Source organism: Chiloscyllium punctatum, chromosome 43 (assembly GCF_047496795.1).
Source record: "Chiloscyllium punctatum isolate Juve2018m chromosome 43, sChiPun1.3, whole genome shotgun sequence".
In the NCBI taxonomy this organism is placed as follows: domain Eukaryota; kingdom Metazoa; phylum Chordata; class Chondrichthyes; order Orectolobiformes; family Hemiscylliidae; genus Chiloscyllium; species Chiloscyllium punctatum.
Genome location: NC_092781.1, coordinates 9971777 through 9977776, shown reverse-complemented (window position 1 = coordinate 9977776; position 6000 = coordinate 9971777).

Genomic DNA, 6000 nt, shown 5'->3' with positions numbered 1-6000 from the left:
ATAAAGTTCTGAAGACCAGGGTTCAAAGCCTGCTGCAGCACTTCAGGGAATTTGAATTCAATAAAAAAAAGAGCTCTGTAATTTAAGAGTTTAATGATGACCATTAATCGATAATCCGAAAAACCCATCTGGTTCAGTAATGCCCTTTCAGGAAGGAAGCTGCCATCCTTCCCTGGTCTGGCCTACATTGTGACCTCAGACCCACAGCAATGTGGTCGACTGTTACCTGCCCCCTGGTCTATTAGGGATGGGCAGTAAATGCTGCTGGGCCAGCGATACACTCATCCTGTGAATGAATAAAGGAAAATCAAAGTCTCTACCCAGTGTGAATCTGCATGTTCAACGATGTTGTGAACATATCCAAAGCTAAGTTCTCTATATGCAAAACTTTATGAGCTGCCAAAATCATTGTTCATTACTTGGTGTGAACAAGAGGAAAAAAATCCTTCAACTTGTGGTTATGAGTAAATTCACTGGTATCTCAGCAGAATGGATGCTTGAGTGAATCCCTTCCCCGCCCCCCACAACACACACACAGCAGGTGAACAGCTTCTCCCCAGTCTGACTGGTTTGGCCAGTTTCCAGGTGAGATGGGTAAAGAATTCCCTTCTGGCATTCCCCACATTTCCAGAGTCGATCCCTAGTGTGGCTGCACTGGTGTTTTGCCATTTCAGAAAAATGCTGGCAGACTGTTATACACACCGTTACACACCGCCCCCTCCCCCATCCCCCACAACCCCCAGAATCCAGTATAACGCAGTAAACATTGTCTCCTGCTGTGGAGGGACAGCCTGTATTGGACTGAGTAGGAACACTGAGCACATTTACCTTAATGACAACTTAATCGGTGACCAGAGCAGGTTAAGCAAGTCCAAATAAAATGCATTATAGCACAGAAAGAGGCCCATCAAATCCAAGCTGGCTCTCTGTAGCAGAATCCAACATTCTCATTACCCATCCGCCCCCCAAACTCTGCGATTCTATTTCCCTCAGATCTGATATAAATGTTTTTATCAATCATTCATCTTCTCTGCTTGCACCACTGTAATAGGCAGCATATTCTGCATATTTCCAGACAAGACAGTCAGCAGAAACACTTACTCTTCTCCCACTGTCTCAAAACCTCACCTCTGGTCTTAATTCTTGTTCCATCACCTAACGAATACAGATATATTTGTCTGCTATATCTAGGTCTGTTAAAATCTTACACAGCTTTATCAAACAATATATTTAACTTGTTTGTTTCAAAGAAAATAGCAATCTCTTCAAATCAATCCAGTGACTGCATTTTCTTCATCAGTGACCCACTCCAGTAAGTCTGTACTCCACACCCTGAAGAGCACTCATATTGTTGATGTCTATTTTGTTCCACAAATCCAGATGACACAAGTTTTCTGAACAACAGCAGTAGCTTTATTATCAAACAGCCGGCAAGAGTTTCAAAGCATCTCTAAAGTAGCCGAGTGTCTACTTGTACAGACTCAGCTTCATGAATCTATGCCTTACCCACAGAGACAGTATATTTAATAAGAATTAGACAAAAGCATATCAGTCACATGGGCGATTGCCATTACATAGTTTAAAGCAGGTAATTATGAATTTACAAAACTTGATGAATGGCGATGTCCTGTGATAACGTGTGATGGATTACAGGAACTGATTATCGTATTGTCCATGATTATGTGTTGATGGGAAGAGATTAAGGCAGAAGGGTTCTTCTTTCAGTAAATGGAGGATTCACTTACCTATGCTCATATGGAGGGGAAGTAAGACAATGGGAGCAGGAGGCAGTTTAACAGGATTGTGCCCAGGGCTCTCAGTCTTGTCTGGAAAGGGCAAATTGCTCTATCTGGGGTTATGGTGGAATCCACATGTGTGGCTCCAAGAGGTTCTATTTCGAAGATACAGTCTGCCTCACCCCCACTGAGGTGTTCAGTCTTTATTGGAAGAGTACAGGCCTTGTACTGTTACAATATGGCAGTAAGACCTTTGGCAGGAGAATGTTTAACCCTTGAGTCGCCAATGCATCCTGAAAGAGAAACAAAGTATGGAACAGGCCCCTCTGTGGTATTTTAACTTCCTCATCCTGACCAGGAATCTGTTGACTACAATTGGATGCAATGATTGACTGTGACCTAACTAGAACTTTGTCAACGGTCAGCATCTTTTCCATGAATATATTATCATTCCCTCTATTAATGAAGCCCAGCATCCTATACGTTTACTCAAAACACTTTATGTTATCTCTCCTTTAAGGATTTGTACACATTGTCCCGCATTCCTGCTGTCCTGCTGTCTGTGTCTGTGCCATTCAAATATATATTCCCTTTCTACATTGCTTCTCTCACAATGCATCAACTTACTGTGTGTTCTAAAGAAGAGACATATTATACTCAAAATATTATCTCTCGCTACACACATTCTCCCCCCTGGAAAGCAGAACAGTACAGCACCGGAATAATCGACGTTTCGGGCAAAAGCACTTCATCAGGAATATAAGCTTTCAGGGCAGAAGAAATGACTTGGGAGTTGCAGTGGTAGAGGGACTCCCTGAGATTCTTGTAGAGAGAGGAGGAAAACTTCTTCAAGGCAGGCATCCTTGCAAAAGGCTTCGCAGTAGGGTTAAAATCAACGAGGTTAAAACAATGACTGTAGATGCAGGAAACCAGATTCTGGATTAGTGGTGCTGGAAGAGCACAACAGCTCAGGCAGCATCCAAGGAGCTTCGAAATCGACGTTTCGGGCAAAAACCCTTCTTTTATTCCTGATGAAGGGCTTTTGCACGAAACGTCGATTTCGAAATTCCTTGGATGCTGCCTGAAGTGCTGTGCTCTTCCAGCACCACTAATCCAGAATCTGGTTTCCAGCATCTGCAGTCATTGTTTTTACCACCGGAATAATCGGCCCACCATATCTGTGTGGATCATGATCCCATTCCAAACTGGTTCCATCTGCCTGTATATGATCCATATCCCTGCCAACCCATGCCTGCTTATCTGCCTGTCCAAATGCCTCTTAAACATTGTGTTTGTTTCTGCTTTCACCATCTCTCAGGCAAGTACATTCTAGTCACTGACCACCTCCTGCATAAGAAACTTGTCTGACAAACTCCCTTTTAACTTGCACAGATGCTGTTGGAAATGCTCAGCAGGTCATGCAGCATCTGTGAAGAAAAATCAGTTAATGTTTCGTGTCCGGTCCCCCTTCCTCAGAAATGTTAACTAATTTCTCTTCACAGATGCTGCTAGAACTGCTGACCTTTTTTAGAAACTTCTGTTTTTCTTTCTGGTTTACAACATCTGCTGTTCTTTCAGTTTTCATTTCCTTTAAACTTGCCCCCTCTCCCCTTAAATCTTTGGCCTGTGGAATTGGTAATTTCCACTTGGGAAAAGATTCAGCTTATTCGCTCTGTCTGTGCCTCTCAGATCACTCCGCAACTGACTTTCCAAAGACAACAATCCAAGATTTACCAACCTCTCCCAATCCAGGAAACATCCTGGTAAACCCATTTCCACCCTCTCCAAAGCCTCCACATCCTCCTTATAATGCGGTGCTCAACACAGCACACAATACTGCAAAGCTGGCCTAATGACAGTTTTATATTCAGTCCCCTGACAGAAGAAGGCAAGCCTGCCATCCACCTCCTTCACTACATTCAGGGAGCTGTGAACTTGCACTTGAAGATCCCTCTGTATATCAATGCTGGTCAGGGCACTTCCTTTTAGTGTATACATTCCTCTTACAATGAGCCGCCCAAAACGCATCATGTCATATTTGTCTCAATTAAAATCTATCTGCAATTTCTCCGCATAATCTTCCAACTGATCTCGTCCTTGATGTTTCCTTTGACAACATTCTTCAAGATTCAAAACTTCTTCAATTTGTGCCATCAACAAACTGGCTAATTAAATCGTTTACATTTTGAGGCTAATCATTTATATGTATTACAAACAACAGATGTCCCAGCTCTGACCCTTGTGGAACAGAGGCACTGGTCACAGACCTCCAGCCAGCAACATACCCCTGCACAACTGTTACTGGGAGAAATATCAAAGAGGAGCCTTGAGTTCTGTGCTGAGCAGCACGACGAATGTTTATTCAGAGCTCCTTACTAATGCATGATGGAAGTGTTCCCTCTCTGGAATTCTGTGGCTCCCCCAGCCAAGTCCAGCATTTGGATGTGTTTCTTTCATACGTTCCACTAATATTTCCCCCCTGACCCGATCTCCTGGATTCGGGATATCAGCTCGGATGTTTATGAGCTCCCTTTCCCCGTCTCTGATTCTCTGTCTGTCTGCAACTTTCCCTCTCAGCTCATGCAGTTGCTTTGTTTGTTCTTTCACAAATTGTTTCACCCTGTCCTTGCCATTGTACATCTCCTGCCCTCCCACTACCATACCCTCTGGCAGCTGCATAGTCCATCCAGTCACTAATGCAAAGGGGGACTGCTCAGTTCCCTTTGCTGGGGTTGACGTCAGTTTCATTGGGATTGTGGGGAGTACACTAACCCATCCCGGACTGTCTCTGTCAGGGTCTTAGTCAGACTAGCTTTCAGTGCCTGCTTCAATCCTTCTACTGTCCCTGAGCTCTGGGGGTGGTATATGAGGTGGGATTTCTGCTCAGAGCTGCTTAACTTCGTTTCCTGGAACATGTGTCACTTAGTCAGAATCTGCAGGGGAATGCTTCCGCCCACTGAGTAAACCTGTTTATTAAGACCCAGCAGGATTTCTTTCCCTGGGCTTGGGATGGGGGTGTATGTAAAATCCATCTGTAATTGTTCCCGTGAGCCCCTGGGTCCCTGCGGCTGCCTCCATTTTATCCTGAATGTTTACCCTGGCTCACACTGTGTACTGACGACTGACTACACCCCTTCGACAAAATCTTCTTGTTCCAGAACACCCCTGTAGTTAATCATCCGATATTGCATTTTATCCTGCTCAATATGGGCCAGCCCATGATATGTTTTTCATAATGTTTGTCTTATACAGTGGCACTGCTGGATCATCCTATGTCCTATTACTGCCCCACCCTTTTCCCATTCCTGTTTGTCCTGCTGTGGGACTGTTTCTGGAAATGTCTTTAAACTTTCCTTTCTCACGTCTGTAGCTACTGCCACTGCATCCTACTCAAATGTCTGCACTGTTTCATTAAATATGGTCACCCATGCTCACCAACTACCCCCTTGGTGTTGGGTTTCTACTTTCCTGTGAGCTCTAATCTTCATTATTGCTGCTTCACTAGGAAATTTAGCTGCTTCCACTAACTCTCTGACCTGTTGTTCATGCTCAATGTGGTTCCCAGACAGGGTGATATACCTTCACCAAGCCCAGTCATGAACTATACCAAAGGCATGCTGACTGTGTGCATTTTGCCTCCCTCACCCCTGGTTAATGTCCACGCTTCTGCCAGGGCTCGTGATGGTTCTCTATTTCTGGATAATTCCCCACAAAATTCCCACAATAATTAAACAATCCTAAAGTTTGCCTGATCCCTTTACGGTGTGTGGGTAGATAGTTTTATAATCATAGTTTTTGTTCCCGCTGGGTCTGTCCCCTCTCCCTTCCTGATTTGATCTCCCCAATATGATGTCCCAGTCCCGTCTCTCCCTACCTTCCCAGTTACACTCTCTGTGTGTTAATTTGAAGCCTGGCCTGTCTAACCTGACCCAATACTCTGTCTAATATCTGGATATGTCCTTTCTCACCGCTTGAGGTGATGCGGTGTTGGTAAGATCAGTGTGACGGAATCCATCAAACACACATCGGTGGGATATACTGGAATATTGTGGGATCCCTGAGGTAATAGTATCCTGGTGGACTGTTCTCCTCGGTCAGTAAACACCACTCTCTTCTGCCATTCAATGTCCACAGGTATGGACCCAGACTATTTCCAGCTTCTGTCAATCTATCACTGTCACAATTACTGCCTCTTCAGCCCCAGCTTTGATGAGATCCCATTTGTGTGGGTAGTGAGAGGACCCTCGATCTCTACAGGGTCGAT